Consider the following 16,191-nt stretch of genomic DNA (forward strand, 5'->3'; position numbering starts at 1 on the left):
ACTGTTCTTTTGTGCAGAAGTGCAAAGTCATTGTCAGTGGGCTTAAACCAACGTGTGGCCAAGGCTACGTTCCACACCGAGGCTCTAGGGAGGGATTCGTCTTCCTACCTTTCCCAGCTTGCAGAGGTGTTCACACTCCTTGGCCCAGGGCCCTGTGTCACTGTGACCTCTGCTGCCACTTTACATCTCTGTCTCTGACTATATAGATATAAAGGAAGAGTCTTCGACATCTGGTATGGACCCTTTTTCCTAAATGGACATTGTATCTCTATTTATGTGCAGATTAAAACCCCTTCCCTCCAGGGTGTGGTGGCATCAGCTCACAAGATTACCACTCTGGGCTTTAAGTGTCCTCTTTGTATTGACATCTGGGAACTTCTCTTTCCATAGTTAGCTCTCTGTTACATTTGTTGTTGTATTTTACCCGGCATTACTGAAAGTTTTACTTAAAATGGATCCTAATTAGCTCTGTTTACCTGTTTCCAGAGCTGAAGGCTTCAGTTCTAGATTATCTGTTTGATTTCTCTTAAAAATACATTCCAGTATATTTCTCTGGTGAAAGTCTTTACCCTGTTGTCTATTCTCCCATAATTTCCTTATTTTCTTGAATATATTAAAAGTATTTTATAGCCTTTATTGGTAACTCTGATGCCTACATCACCTGGGGGTTTGCATCCTTTGTCTAATGTTTCTTATTCTCATATTATCCGTTATATAGTCTTGACATGTTGCATGTCTTGAAATTCTTTATTACATGGCAGACATTGCAAATGAAAAATCCATATGTTATTTTCCGTGAGAGGTTTTCTACCTTCCTGTTAGGCAAACAGGGTGAGGGACTGATCATGTCGCTCCAATCAGGCGCTGAGGTGGATCAGGACTGAAGTGCCTTTTTTCTTAAAACAGCTTTGAGGTATACTTGGCAAAGTAATTTTCACACGTATAAAGTGTACAGCTAATACGTTTTGACATAAGTATATCCCCAAGAAACCATGACCACATTCAAGAGAGTGAACATACCCATCACCCACAAAGCTTCTCTCCTGCCATTTGTTGTCCCTCCCTCCCTCCCCATCTCTTCCCCTGGAAACCATTGATCTGCTTTCCATCACAACATATTGGTCTGCATTTTCAAGATCCTTGTATGAATGGATTAATGCAGTATCTACTCTATGTTGTCTGACTTCTTTCTTTCAGTGTAATTATTTTGAGAGTCATCTGTGTTGCTGTATTAATAGCTTATTTTTCTTATAGCAGAGTATTGTTTAGTGCTGAGTTTTTACTGAAGAGTTTGTTGTGAGCAGTGTTTGGATAGACCATCATTTGTTTCTCCATTTACTTCTTGATGGATGCATGGGTTATTTACAACTTGAGCTATTATAAATAAAATTGCAGTGAATATTTGGTTACAAGTCTTTATATGGACATATGCTTTTCTTTTCTAAAGCACCACATGAGGAATATCTGGGTTATATGGTAGATAGGTATTTACCTTTTTTAAAGAAACTGTTAAAGACTTTTCCAAAATGGTTGTACTATTGTAAATTCCTTGTGGTGTGTATCAGCTCTGGTTGCTCTACTTCCTTACCAGCACTTTGTAAGGTCGGTCTTTCTAATCGTATTCATTCTTGTATGTATGTGTACTAGTATCTCACTGTGGTTTTTGAAAGCATTTCTCTAATGACTAATGGCATCTTTAATCAGCATCTTTTCATATGCTTATTATCCATCTGGATATCTTTACTGAAGTGTGTTTTCTGGCCTCATTCATTCATTCAGGTGTTTGCATTATTATTGAGTTTTGAGACCTCTTTATTCTGGATCAGATACAAAGAGAGACCTTTATCAGATATATGATCTGCAAATAGCTTCTGTCTAAGGCTTGTCTTTTCATTTGCTTAGCAGTGTTTAGAACAGCTTTGAAGAGTCTTCATTTTGATAAAGTTCACTCTATCAGTTTCTTTTTAAAATAGATTATACTTTTGGTGTCATAGCAAAGAAATATTTGCCAAACCCAAGGTCATAAAGCTTAAGCCTATGCTTTTTCTCCTAGCTGTTTTATAGTTTTAGATTTCCTATTAAGATCTATGATCCATTGTGACTTAATTTTTGTATATTTTGTGAGGTGTGGATCAAAGTTCATTTTTTTTTTTTTTGCATATCACTCTCTAATTCTTCCAGCACTACTTGTTGAAAAGATCCTTTCTCCACTGCATCCTTTTTGAGAATCAATTGTCTATATAAGTGTTGGTTTAGTTCTGAACATTCTATTCTGCTCCATTATTCTATTTTCCTGTTTTACACCAACACCATACTTTCTGATTACTGTAGTTTAAAAAAAAAAAAAAAAAGGCTGAAAATCAGATAGTGCAAGTCTTCCAACTTTGTTTTTCTTGTTCAAAATTGTTTTGGATATTTGGGATCCTTTGAATTTTTATATGAATTTTAGAATCAGTTTTAAAATTCCTTACATCCTGTTCTGCCAAATTTCCACCCATGTCTTTGGCCATCTCCAAAGCCACATTTTCTGAAGAAGTCTCTCTAGATCCCAGGTGAAAGGAATTTCTGTTTCATCTGTGCTCCAATCACATTTGATAATATTTGATTACATTTATTCATATTTGGCTGGATGTACTTGTGTGATCTTTCCTGCCATATAGTAAATCTCTCAAGATTTGGAATCTTGACTTGGTTCCCTCTGTCTGCTGAGAAAACTAGTTCTATGCTTTGCAGGAGTGAGCCCTGCAGTAAGAGGTATCTGCAGCACACATCTAGCTCATTGCTTGCATATCGTCAAGGAATCCTGCCGATTTAGAATTGTTTATTGATTGTTGTCTCCAAGACGGCTCAGCCTTTTTTATTTCTATTGCTACTGCTGCAGTTTCAAAGGAAAATGGGCTAATTATTTTCCAAATATCAAAACATACTGTAATTGAGCTGTGACGCAAATTATGTGCTGCTGTTTCTTAACAACCTGCTTAGTGTTCACAGGTACCTTCACTCATGGAACTTTTGGGAGAATGTCATATCCTCAGAGATAGCAATGCTGTCTTTGGCAACCTGAGCGGTAGTATCTGAACTCACTCCTGCTGTTTTTCCAGTGCCCCCTCTAGCACTCCTCCAGCCCTCCATGGGGGGCCTGCAGTTCTTCCCTCGAAAATCCTGTTGTTTCTCAGGAAGAATTCCCTATGAAACATATTCATGTCCTTCTTGTGGGGACATTCAGTCCAGAGACCTGACAGCAGGGGAAAATGTTTAGACTGCTTTTGGTAGAACGTAAATTCTTCCATACTTGTTAGAAGCAAATCCAATGAGGAAACTGTGTTGGCATCTAACAAATCAGGATAAATGTCTGATGAGGAAGATCAGCTTCCCCATCCCACTCAGGCGTCATGTTGATGTGACGCTCACCTTGGCTAACATTTTCTCCTGTGAGCAACGTGAAGTTCAAGACGTTATGAATGGCTTTTTGTTTTTCTTCCTTAGTCTTTCCACATTCACTGTGTCTGGTGAGATTATATGAATCCTGCTTATTTTCAGCCCAGCACTAAGCTTTTTAAAAGGATCACGTGTTTAAAAGGCTAGTGGACAATTTGTTAGAAGATTGAAATCCTTAGACTTTGGTCCTAGAGTTGAATCTTGGTTACTGGTGAATGAGAATTCCCGTTAAAATTTTAAATTCAGTGATATAAAGTTTTAAAAATAGTTAAATATTAGTCAATTTCATTAAACACTACAGCAGTTATTTACTTTTAAGCCTGTCTCTGGGGCAATTTTGCAATGATTCCCTCCCTTTATTAATTCCCTCTTTATCAGAATCCTTGAGAGGTCCCTGTCATCATTGTCAGTATCATCATCATCATCACCATCATCATGGAACTGATTCCTCTGGGAGATTCTAGGAAAATAAAGAGCTGGACGGGGTTATGTGCAGGTCAGTGTGTGCATATACAGTAAGAACAGTTGTCAGACATTAGATTCAAGATACCCATTCCATTTAGAGAAGAATGTGGTCATGAAATCCTGATGTGCTGAATGAAGGAAGCGATGGGAACAGGGTAGTCAATGGAAAGGAGGAGGAAGTGAGCGAAGCGGGGAGCATAGGTCCTTGGTTAGGTGATCAGCACATTGGTGAGAATGAGGGGAGTGTTATGGCAGAATCATGTCCCTCCCCGGCCACAGGGTAGCCACCTGTGACATGTTACTGTACATGGCAAAATGCATGACAGATATTTTAGGACAAAAATCTTAGAGGATTTCTGTCTTCTAAATTGTCTATCAGTTAGCATTTTAAACCCATGATACATTATTAAAGATTAGTGCAGGGGGACAAATAAAAAGGATTCATATAATCTCACCAGACATACTGAATGTAGAAAGGCTAAGGAAGAAAAACAAAAAGTCATTCATATGTGCCTTGAACCATAAAATGCCCATGAGAGGAAATGTTACACAAGGTGAGTGTCACAGCCACATTCATAATGCCTGAATGGGATGGGACAAGGGGATCCTGAGATGAGACAATAGGGCGAGTAGCCTGGATTGTCCAGGTGGGCTGAATGTAATCACAGGGGTCCTTGAAATGGAGGACATTTCCCAGCTGAGTTTAAAATCAGAGGGAGGTGTAGCCATAGAGCAATGTTCAGAAAGGCTGCTGACCATGAAAATGGAGGAAGTCGTGGGGCACAAGCTAAGGAAGGTGGGTGACCTCTGGAAACTGGAAAAAAACAACAACAACAAGGAAACATTCTCTTCTAGACCCTCTAGAAGGAAGGAACCCTGCTGCTACCTTGAATTTAGCCCAGTGAGAACTGTGTTGGATCTCTGACCTCCACAGCCATAAGCTGATAAATCTGTGCTGGTTTAAGCTCTTAAGCTTATGGAAATTTCTTACATTGGTAAGAGGAAAATAACATAGTGAGCCGTAGTGTAACGGATTAAAGGTATAGGATGGGGTGTGGAGAGGATTCTGACATTTACAACTGAAAAACAACCAGGTGAAGTGGAAGGTGTTTTAAGGAAGACCTACCTGGCAGGGCTATTAAGCAGACTGGAGCGAGGGGAGCATTGGAGTTAGAGGAATCAATTAAATCTCTACCAGAAAAATAAGGAATAAAATGTAACAGGGCTTCAGTGATAGTGGATGTAGGAATGGAAATGGGCAGAGAGACATAAATATTACTTTGAAATTAGCTACAGGTTTGATGACTGCATGTTGGGGAGACTTAGCCGATGTGTGGACTGAATGTTTGCATCCCCTCAAAATCCATATGTCGAAACCCCATCTCCCAGGGTGATGGTATTGGGAGGTGGGGCTTTTGGGACGTGATTAGTAGGATAAAATGAGGTCATGAGAGTAGAGCCCTCATGAATGGGATTAGTGTTCTTATACAAGCCCCCAGAGTGCTTGCTTCTCTCTGCTCTCTGGGATATGAATATATTGGGAAGACAGCCATCTTCGAGCTGGCAATCCTCTCAAGGATACATTGACCTTGAAAGTCTCAGCCTCCAAACCATAAGGAATATGCTGGTTGTTTAAGCCACCCGACCCACGGTAATTTGTTACAGCACCCCAGACTGACGAAGACAGTGGAGAATGCCTCTGAGTTTGGCACTGATTGCCTGGAGAATGCTGAAACCCAGGGAAGTGGGCAGCACAGACGTTTACTCATTTAATCCTGCCAACACAGTAGGAGATAGAGTCTACATATTCCTCGCTACTTAAAAGGTAAGGAAAAAGAGGCACAAATAATAACAACGACAACAAAAACAACAATAATTTGTCCAAGATTCACACAGAACCCCCTGGAGGCAGAGTGAGAATTTATACTCAGGCAGGCTGGCCCCAGAGCCCCTGCTCATAACTAATAAGTCAGATCACCTTGCTTATGTGGATCAGTTTTTTTCAACTGTGATATGAGGGTACTGTGTCCAGTAACTTATAATTTCAAAATACTTCACTGTAACGGAATCATTAGTCACAGGCCTTACAAACCACAGAAACCTACACATACAAAAATATCTCGTTAGGTCAAGATAACCAATAACGTTTTTAAATATTATACCTGCTGGGCCTTTGCAATAAAATGTCTTTTTATAATTCTGTCTGGCTACAGAATAACTTCATAATCCTGCATGTTGCTGGTGGCTCCCATGTTGGACAGCACGGGCCTAGAGATTTTAAATTACTTGCCCAGACTCGCCCAGGAAGCTCGTGGTGGGATCCGAGCTATAGTCTGGGACTTTTCCTTCCTATCCAACAAGTCCCTCATGGAAGTTTAGAAGCTTCTCCTTTGGTGCCCAGCTGTCTATCCGTACTTATAACATCTTGTCAGGTGTTCCAGCCTGCTCCTGAACATCAGCCAGAACCCACTTCTGCTCTATTTTGTCCAGGTAATACCTTCTAGCAACTTCCATTGCCTTCTTGGCATCAGTTCTTACCTGGAAGGGTAGTGGCTAGAGGTGGAAATGTGTCCACATGACAGGTTTTTCATAAACATAGCAGGAGTGGTCAAGAGAATAAAACGTCAGGAAGATGAGTAGAAGCAGGTCATTTAATATACCAAATGGGTACTTTCAATGTGTGTGTTTCCGAGTCCAGGCTTGTTCTGCTCGTGCATTACAGGCCAATAAATCAGGAGACCAGGTTTTGGGGGCAAGAAATAGCGACTTTAATTTGGAAAGCCAGCTGAGAAATGGTAGAATAATGTCCTGGGGAACCATCACCCCAAGTCAGATTTCAGGCTCTTCTTATATTAAAAATGGGAAGTGGGAATGCTTGGTTGTTGCAAACTTGGTGTATGAATTCTTTGTTGTTAGAATCCTTTGTTCTTGCAGCTCTTCACCTGGGTCACATCCGTGTAAACCTCCAACAAACAAATGTTGTTTTCTATTCTGTAACTTGTTATCTTTATGTGAATAGAAAAGTGTTAATATCCTTCAAAGTCAGAGCCTTGAGAATAGGGTCTCCTGTATATTTCAGGCTCTAGGCAACATTGTTTTACAAAAGGTGCAGAACCAACAAGACTAAGCCTAGGAAACAGGGCACAGGGTTAAAGTCAAAGGAACAGATCTAATATGGAGTCAGATTTTTTCTTTCCTATTTCAGTAGTGCCATGGAGAAGGCAGTTTGGGCAGCTTTTTGTAGGGTCCTGGAGGCTTTCTCTCTCAGCCTCTGTGTGCCTCTGTTGAAAACCCTTCATAGCTATCTGGCCTGCTGGAAAACCACTCCGCCTGTTTTGCCCTGAAGATGTGTTCTGTTTATAACTGATCTCTACTTCTTGGAAAACAACTCAATAAAAACTCAGTTGGTTTTCCACTAGCCATGGGCAGGGGTGAGGAATAGCACTTTATTATTTTATGAAAAAAAATAAAAGAAGTCTTAAAACAGCACTGGGCACATAGGAGAGAGTCAATAAATGCTTCCTGGCTGAAATCAAAAGTGATGGCTCAGTGATTCCATGGCTGCTTTATTTGCTGAGCTTGCTACTCCTTTGCTCCATTACACATTTTTTTTAACTGAAAAAGAAATACATGCATGTGGTTAAAAAATTTCAAACAGAGCACAAAAATACACAAGTGAAAGAAGTTTTCCCTCATCCCCTCTTCTTTCAGCCCTCCCTGGAGATGCCACTGTTTACAAACCTTTGTGTGTTTTCCAGATATGCTATGCACATTCCGACCTATGTATGTAAATTCCTTTAAAATATTACTTATTTTTAACTTAAAGGGATTTAAATCCTCATGTGTCTTCTGCCCTGGTAATAGAAAAGAACAAATCTGACTCCATATTAGATCTGTTCCTTTGACTAAACCCTGTGCTCTGTCTCCTAGGCTTCATCTTGCTTGTAAAACAATGTTGCCTAGAGCCTAAAATATACAGGAGAGCCTATTTTGAATGCTCTGACCTTTAAGGATATTTAACACTTTTCCATTCATATAAAGATAACAAGTTACCTAATAGAAAATAACGTTTGTTTTGTTGGAGGTTTACAGGGATCTGACCCAGGTAGATAGCTGCAAGAACAAAGGATTCTAACAACAAAGAATTACCACATCAAGAAGATTGCAAAAACCAAGCTCGTAGGAAAGGAGCCTGAATTCTGACTTGGGGAGATGGTTTTCCAGGACATTAGTTTGCCATCTAGGTCTACAGAAAGTTGCTATTTCATGCCCCAACACCTGGTCTCCCAACTTACTGGCCTGTCCTGCATTAAGGAGAATGAATTTGGACTCAGTAACACTCCTATCTTCCTAGCAAGATGGGCACTGGAATTGAGGGCAGCTATCCCACACCCAGGGACATACTGTGTGCCCTTGATGGTTCCCCGAGTGTGGGGAGTGGTTTACCCAGGAAGGATGGGGACTATGCACCAAAACTCAGGCAGTATGCTCCTTTTGGGATCTGACCTTGTACCTCCCGCTCCCCGCCAGCACAACACCTGGGACAGTGGAGGTAAGGCAGATATATTGCCTGCCTGTGTCCCAGCGTGTAAAAGGGGAATATGTACTCTTTCCAAGGTAGTTCTGAGCGACAACACCTGCGGGTGCTTGGTTCCCAGAGCAAAAGGAAACACAGCTCCGCTTGGGGGCAACGGGTGTGATCCCCGTAGGGGTCCTGCAGAGGCCTTGGGTGGAGGGCTGTGCCAGGGAGTTAAAATATGAGCTGCGGGCCTTGAAGGGTTAGAGAAGTGTGCAGAGGCAGGACTGCTGCCTCCTTCAGGATGCCCCCAGAGTTAAAACTATTTCTCTCCATCTCTGCTACTCTCCTCCACACTCCAGATCCCTGCCTTCTCTCTGCTCCTCCTGTCCATGTCTCTCCCTCCACTTTTCCCCTTCTCCCCTCCTCCTCCCATCTTCTCCATCCCTCCCTTCCCCAACTTCTCTTGCAGAACACAGAGAGGATCGCTGGCCCTCCTGCGCATGCGCAGTCTGTGCCAGCTGGACCGAGGGTTGGAAGCTGCAACTCCGAGCCGGGGATCGGCCCCAAAGGCTTCTCAGCTCTTTCGCCCGGTAGGACTTTGGCTCCTGCCCCGGCGCCCCGGCCACAGCTGTCCAGGGCCAAGTGTGCACTTGCCGCCTCTCGCCCCAGCTGGGCTCCCCTCAGTCCGCGGCTGGCGTCCCCTTCCCCTCTCCCGCCCGCGAGTCCTCTCCTCCCGGGCTGCCTCTCCTCGGCCGCCGGCCCGTCCCCGCCCCTGGGCTGGCTGTGTCCCGGGCGGGCGGGTTCTGCGGACCCGGACGGGGGCGGGCGGCTGGGGCTGGGGCTGGGGCTGGCCTCCGAGCGGGGCTACAGCCCGCGTCCCCCCCCCCCGCTTTCCCTGACCCGCGACCCCGGGGCTGCCCTCCTCTCCCTTTCCCGCTACCTGGGGACCAGCTCAGTGGTGTGGGCGCTGCTCCCCGGGCTGAGAGCCTCCGGCTGTGAACCCCAGCTTCTCCTGTTGGAGTCGGGAAAAGGGAGCGTCAGTGCTGAGCGAGCTTCCGTCTCCTCCCTCAGTGTTTCTGCCCCAGGTAAGTACCTTGAACACTTTCACGTGTTTTGATGGCGGTGCTTGATGATGTCACTGTTTTTATAGTGAGAGGGATTACAGTGTTGAAAGCAAGGCTTGGTTCAGTTAAAAATGAGCTGAAGGCATGAGGCTGTGACATCCTCCATCCTTCCCTCTCCCAGGGTGAAACGTGTGGCCGTCTTTCTTAAAAAGATAGTTACAGTCCCTAACTAGCCCAGCCCAGCTAGGGTGTGTTAACAGGAACAGCACCACCAGAGGAGTTGGAGACTCAGGGACTTTGCAGTCCTAAAGAGCTCCTGGCAAAATTTGGTTTGTTTTGGTTTTTTTGTTCTTCTTAAATTGTGGGGCAGACTAGTAGTATAGAGGGAAAAATAATTGTCAAGAAATATTTTTTCATTTAACATCTTTATTGTGATATTGTTCACACACCATGAAGTCCACCCACTTAAATGCTACAATTCAGCAGCTTTAGCATATTCACAGTGGCGCAACCATTAATATTCCAGAACGTTTTCATCACTTCAGAAAGACCAGTGGAAATGAATGACCTATCCACCCCTTCCCAGTGCTGGTTCTAAAGAAGTTTCTTGGTTGTTCCTGACCATAAATTATCTTGTTACCCATAAAAACTCTGGTAGGAAATCTAAACAGAATTATATTGAATCTGTCTATCAAAGCAAGAAGAATTAATGTCTTTATGGCATAAATTTCTTCTACCCATGAATATATCTCGGACCCTATATTTTCATATTTCCAGAGCCTGGCCCAAGGGAAGTCTTCTTTAATTGTTGGGTTTGTGAATGATGAGATTCTATACATCGTTAGTTGCAACTGAAGCCTTTCACAGAAGAGAAAATAAACTCACTGAAGCCAAGTGACTCTCTGATGGTCAGAAAGAGTGACAGCCAGTGCTGGAGTGACCCAGTGGACTTGGTGTTTGTAACCAGATTTCTCTAGCACCTACAGCTAAGGGGATCAGAGTATTCTTTTATTTTTTCTAAATGGCGTTGCTTTTATTTTTACTTATTTTTTAAAATTACTTTTTATTGAAGTGTAGTCAATTTAGAATGTTAGTTTCAGATGTACAGCAGAGATTCAGTTATAAACATATGCATATGTATCTACATATGTTTTAGATTGTTTTTAGTACAACTCATTACAAGAAATTGAATATAGTTCCCTGTGCTATATAGTAGGTCCTTGTCATTTATTTTATATTTATTAATGTGTATCTGTTAATCCCCCTTTTCCTGCCTGCTAACCACAGTTTGCTTTCTATGTCCATGAGTCTATTTCTAGCAGCACCGTATTTGCTAGTAATATATGCTGGTTGGCTGCTTTCAGTTTCAGTAATTCCACCTTATCTGTGGGCATTTTCCTTCTGGTGGGCCTGTGTGTGGTTTGCACACGTGATATAAGAGTTGTGTATTTGGGAGAACTCCAGGCCTCATGTAGTGCCTGGTACAGAGTGCCCACTGAGCTGATGCTTGAACTGGGAAAAAAAACATAGTAAACGTTGGAATTTCCACTATGGTTGAGACTTCCAGGTTTCCATAACCTGTTTAGCCCACCTTAATGTTGGCTGCACCCATACTGGGTAATTTGGTGGAACTTCATGGTATGGTGGTGTAGAGACGGGGCCTCGTATGCTTCTTCTCTTTCCGTTTTCTAAGACTCATTCTCCTGGGCCTTCCAGATCCTCCCCCAGAAGTGCCCAAGGCTGGCTTGGTGCTGCGCTGAGGCAATATTTGTTAATAAGTCCCTTTCCTCATCTCTTCTGAGCCTCCGTTTCCTTCTCTGCACAATGAAGACTTAGACTAGAAAAGTGCTTTTCAGTTTCTTTTAAGCCATGTTTCCTTTGAGAAACCGAATATACAAATCTCTCCTCCCATTCAACATACAGATTTTGACACATCCTCCAAGGAATGACATAGCTCTTTGTGGAAAATTGAAGTGATTGTGATTCCAGGTGGCACAGAAAAGACTCTTCAGACATTTATTGCAGGGAGAGGGCAGGAAAGGGGCAGTATATCCCACTTTCTAGTGTGAGCACTGGAACAGGGGCTTGGGTTTAAATACAGTGTCTGACGTGGCCTCAGTCTAATCTTTTTTTTTTTTTTTTGCCTCTCTCTAATCTTGCACAATGTGATAAACCTCTCTCCCTCAGTTTCTTAATGCGTCAAGTTGGGGTGATAATAGTTTAAGTCTTTTGTGAAACATTATACACATAAGACATTTGTTTCTCGGTAGAAACAAAACCTGCGAGAGAATCAGGGATTTTAAAAAAAAAAAAAAATCTTGTCCACAGCACTCTGTCTGTGTCTATTTTGAAGTTCCTTGAGGGTGAGTGTTGGGTCTAAAGTCCATCGTGGGACAGGTGGCCCATGGGTCTGTGTGCCGCAGATTGCCCCCTCCTCCCCAGTCCTCTTCCTCTCAGTCCAGGATGAAGTTCCCTAGTAGATTTACACAGAGATCTTGTGGAAATGGCTTTTCATTTTATTGTTTCATGAAGAAGGGCTGCCATCATGATCTCTGTAGTCTGCTTTTGGTGACCTGAAGGCTATGCAATTACGTTTTTCTATTTAATAAATAGAAAAAAATTACAAGTACAAAATTAGACCTACGGTGGTGGCAGGGGCTCTTGAAAGTGGGGACCATTAGCTTTGTTAGTTTCAGGTGCAGGGGCCTCTGGCCATGAGGACACATCATCGTGCTCTGAAGTTTGAGGGACCAGTGGGCTCAGTGGGAATGTTTACTGAGTGTATCTCATGGGCTGGGCATTGACCTATTTGTACTGTGTGTTCCTTATTTGAGACAGTGAGCTCATTTAACCTCAATAGCCTCTTTAATAAATTAGACTTTTTATTTTGAGATATAATGTAGATTCCCATGTAGTTGTAAGAGATAATATGGAGAGGGCCTACGGACTTTTTGCCCAAGTTTCTTTAAAGGTTCCATCTTGCAAAGTTGGGATACAATTCAGTAATGACTCACTAACCCTTTGAGGTTTGTGTTATTGCCCTCATTTCTATTCATGATTAAACTGGGGTTAAGAGGAGCACACAGGCCTGCCCAGCTCACACATGGTTAGTGTAGAGTCGGGTGAAACGTGGGCTTGGGATTTCCAGGCAGTACCATCATGATGCTCTGTGGCAGGGAGCAGCATTCACTTTGCTTGTTCATTCATTCAACAAGCATTTATTGAGTAAACTCTGTGGGTCAGATGCTATCATAGGTTTATCTGATTCTTCAGCAGTATGGAGAATCCGGTAATGTTTCCTTCTTTTTTTTTAATCTGAGAAAATTAGCTCTGAGATGTTATAAACCGCCCAAAGGAAATATAGCTCATAAATGAGGGATAGTAAATTTGTACAGTTCCTTCTTCTTATGCAGGTGATACCCTAGGCATTTTACACTTGTAAACTTCCATAATCCAGATATATTCTTGTAAGGCAAGGATTTTTTTTTTAATTGAAGTATACTCATGTTTACAATGTTGTGTCAATTGCAAGGTGTTTTTTTTTTTTTTCTTGAATTTGGAATTCAAAAAATATTTTTTGAGGGGGGTAAATAGGTTTATTTATTTGTTTCATTTTTTTTTTAAATGAGGTACTGAGGATTCAACCCAGGACCTCATACATGCTAAGCATTTGCTCTACCACTGAACTGTACCCTCCTCCCCAAAGCAAGTTTTCTTATCAAGTATTCTGCAGCTTAGGAGTTCAAATAAATTGGAGTTGAAATCCAGGACTTTTGATCCTACTGTGTTTCTTTGCATTATATCCTGCTGAGGGGTGTGGAAGCAGTTCCTTTATTCATTCCTTTATTCAGCAGTTTTGAGCACTGACTTTGCATCAGGGCCTGGCTAGGTGCTTGGAAACAGAAAACAAGAAATGACCCTTTTCTGCAGAGGGCGGAGGCCTAGACCAAAAGCTGCGTAATGTGATCTGAGCTGCGGTAGCCATGTGCAGACGCTGAGGACAAACTGTACCCCCGGCTTTGCTTGGGCTTCCCCTGCCTTCTGACTGGTACACACCAGGTCACCGCAACCCAGTGAGGCCCGCAGCCCGCAGCACAGTATGTACCTCGGTCTCCTCTTCCCTCTCGTCAGGGCCTGCAACATGAACATCCCTGACTACATGCAGTGTGCTGAGGACCACCAGACTCTCCCCGTGGTGGTCCAACACGTGGGGATCATCTCAGAGCAGAATTTGTTATGCATCTATAAGCGAATCTCCTTGGTGAGGCAGATCAGCCCGTGCGGCTCGCAGTGGGCACTCTGTATCCACTAAAGTCACCACTATGCGCCCGAGAATGGGTGGAGCGACTTCCAGACACACCACAAGGTCGTGGGCCTTGTCACCATTACCGACTCCCTCTTGGCCAAGACCTTCGAGAAGCTCCACGTGCAGAGGAGCTGTATGGCACCACGCTCTATGACTCTCGGCTCTTTGTCTTTGTGCTGCATGGGGAGGTGGCCGAGCAGCCGCGCATGAACGTGGCCGTCAATTTACGAGGACTGCAGGGTGGTGGAGAAGAGGATCGAGGACTTCACTGAGTCTCTCTTCATCATGCTCAAGTCCAAGTGGCTGGACGTTGCATCCGACAAGTCTGGGGACAAGATCCTCCTGCTCTACATCCTGTTTGAGAATGAGGACTTCGTGGGACTGGACACAGAGAACAGGAAAGTCTACCTGGATGCCCGGCCACCCTGGCTATGTGAAGGGTTGCTTCCCTACATCCAGAAAGGGATCAGCAAGGAGGAGGGCTGTCTTGTAGCCAAGGCGTGAGGGAGGAGCAACCCGCCGGTTTTCAGACGTTTAAAAGTGAATCCGCCTTTGTTTCGGAGAGATTCTTTTAGGGTTATTATGGACACTTACTCCCGCTTTTCAGCCAATTACCCTGGTGTGACCCCTGGAGTTGCTGTCCAATAGATTAGCCAAAGCCACTGATGCTAGGAGAGCTGGGGAGGAGGCTGCTCTGAGCTGAGATGTGCTCTAGGTCAAATGCACATCAGACGCTGAGACTTGTCTAGTAAATAGAATGTAAACTATCTTGTTACTTTCTTTATTGATTACATGTCAAAATGATAGTATTTTACATACAGTAGAATAAGTAAGATATGTTCTTAAAATCAGTTTCTAGGGTTTTTTTTGGGGGGGGTTACCTCTTTAAATGTGGCAACTGGGAAACTTTCTTTACATGGCTCACATTTCATTCCTGTTGGACAGCCTCTCCTGGGACAGTCCCATCCCTGTGCTTATAGATGTCATGCTGAATCCTGAGATGCAGAATGAGGCGCTGGTTGAGCTGGGGGTGGAGCCAGTGTCTCCTGCTTCCCAGGTCCAGCACCTGCACGGCTCAGGCCCTCTCTCCCTGCCTGACAACCACCATGCCAATTGAGGACAACGGAAACACTGCCAGGGGCTTCCAAATGAACTCCTTACGCAGGGAAAGGCATGTCACGGAGTATGGGGCACAGCAGGGAAAGATTCGTCCTCACTTTGTCCCTGTGATTAGGTCAACGGACCCACTTTGCCTTGGAAGTGCAGACGAGTTCTTCTGGGCTGCCTACCCCCCCACCTTCTGCTCTGTTTCCCTGTGTATCTATTGAGATATCCCTCGAGAAGAAGAGGGTGAGATGCCTTTGCCGAGAGGTGGTCCCCATTTGCTGGGGAGATTGTGGGAATCTGTGTCCCCCCGGCCTACGGCCTCGGGCCTTGACTCTGGAGAGGGCTTATGGCGGTCCCACAGGTGACGGTCGGAGGACCTGGCACGTGCTGCCGGGCCCGAAGTGGAGGAGGTGTTCTGCGATTCTCTGTGAGTCTAAAATCAGATTCTACTTTCTGGTTGTTGGTAAGTTGGAAGAGAAGATGCCAGAGAATTTATAAAAAGATAGTCCAGACCAGTCCTGTGAGTGACAGGCACAGGGGACCCGAGTCCCACCTGCTTGTGGTGCCTGGCGGGCTCTGGATGAATTTTCACTTCCTCCCCGGTCATACCTCTATGGCTTAAGGAAGGGGCGAGGCATATCGTGGCCATGACCTGTACTTGTCCTCGCAGGGCCCTGTGATCTACATGGCTTTCTCCCCTTCTGCTTCTTGTAGATGAGCTGGCAGATGTAGTGGTCTGGGCAAAGCCGAGGGCACAGATGCCAGCACCGTGCCACTCCCAGGCTGGCTCCATTCCCGTCACCTGTCACCTCCTGCTCAGTCCCCAGGCGTCAGTGAATGTAGGTGCATCGGTGCAACGTAAGCAGGGACCACATTATCCCCCTGGACAGAATGGTGGGTGAGCAGTGGAAGCCTGGAGCCCTGCCCCAGCCCCCTGGCCAGTGCCTCCTCTTTTGTCACAGGAATCACTTGTGATATGTTTGCTCAGCAACTGCTTGGCTCTGAGTCTGCAGACCCACCAGAGAATGCCAGCTTGTTTTTGCTTTTTGAAGTGTGTCCTTGGGATTTGGCGGAGTAGCTGGTTGTGTGCTTAGCCCATAGTGGTTGACACTGTCACCATTGTTTACCCAGAACCTCGTTTACCAGGCATGGCTCTCGGCATCAAAATACAGCAGCGCATTAAACCTCCCTCCGGGTGGGTCTGTCTGTTTTGGTACCGTAAGGGCTCAGCCAGCATCTGAACGTCAGTGAGATAACGCGGCCAGTGAGCTCGGGTCAAGTACGCTCTCCTC

At 44.2% G+C, this 16,191-nt stretch overlaps 1 long non-coding RNA gene across 15 annotated transcripts in view; it reads left to right on the plus strand.

Moving 5' to 3' along the window:
- The first annotated feature begins 2,180 nt into the window (after positions 1–2,180).
- The window catches only part of LOC135320610 (uncharacterized), a 66,610-nt gene continuing 52,599 nt past the window's right edge, over positions 2,181–16,191 (plus strand). For 13 of the 15 annotated variants that reach the window (XR_010379816.1, XR_010379818.1, XR_010379825.1 and 10 more), the window contains exons 1-3: positions 4,815–5,728; positions 8,892–9,012; positions 9,374–9,507. This is a non-coding gene — a long non-coding RNA (uncharacterized LOC135320610). Of the gene's footprint in view, positions 3,935–4,814; positions 5,729–8,891; positions 9,013–9,373; positions 9,508–16,191 lie in introns of those variants that run through there. The other 2 variants (XR_010379819.1, XR_010379829.1) reach the window with 2 other exon arrangements.

The sequence above is a fragment of the Camelus dromedarius genome, unplaced genomic scaffold (genome assembly GCF_036321535.1).
Source record: "Camelus dromedarius isolate mCamDro1 unplaced genomic scaffold, mCamDro1.pat HAP1_SCAFFOLD_140, whole genome shotgun sequence".
Lineage (NCBI taxonomy): Eukaryota > Metazoa > Chordata > Mammalia > Artiodactyla > Camelidae > Camelus > Camelus dromedarius.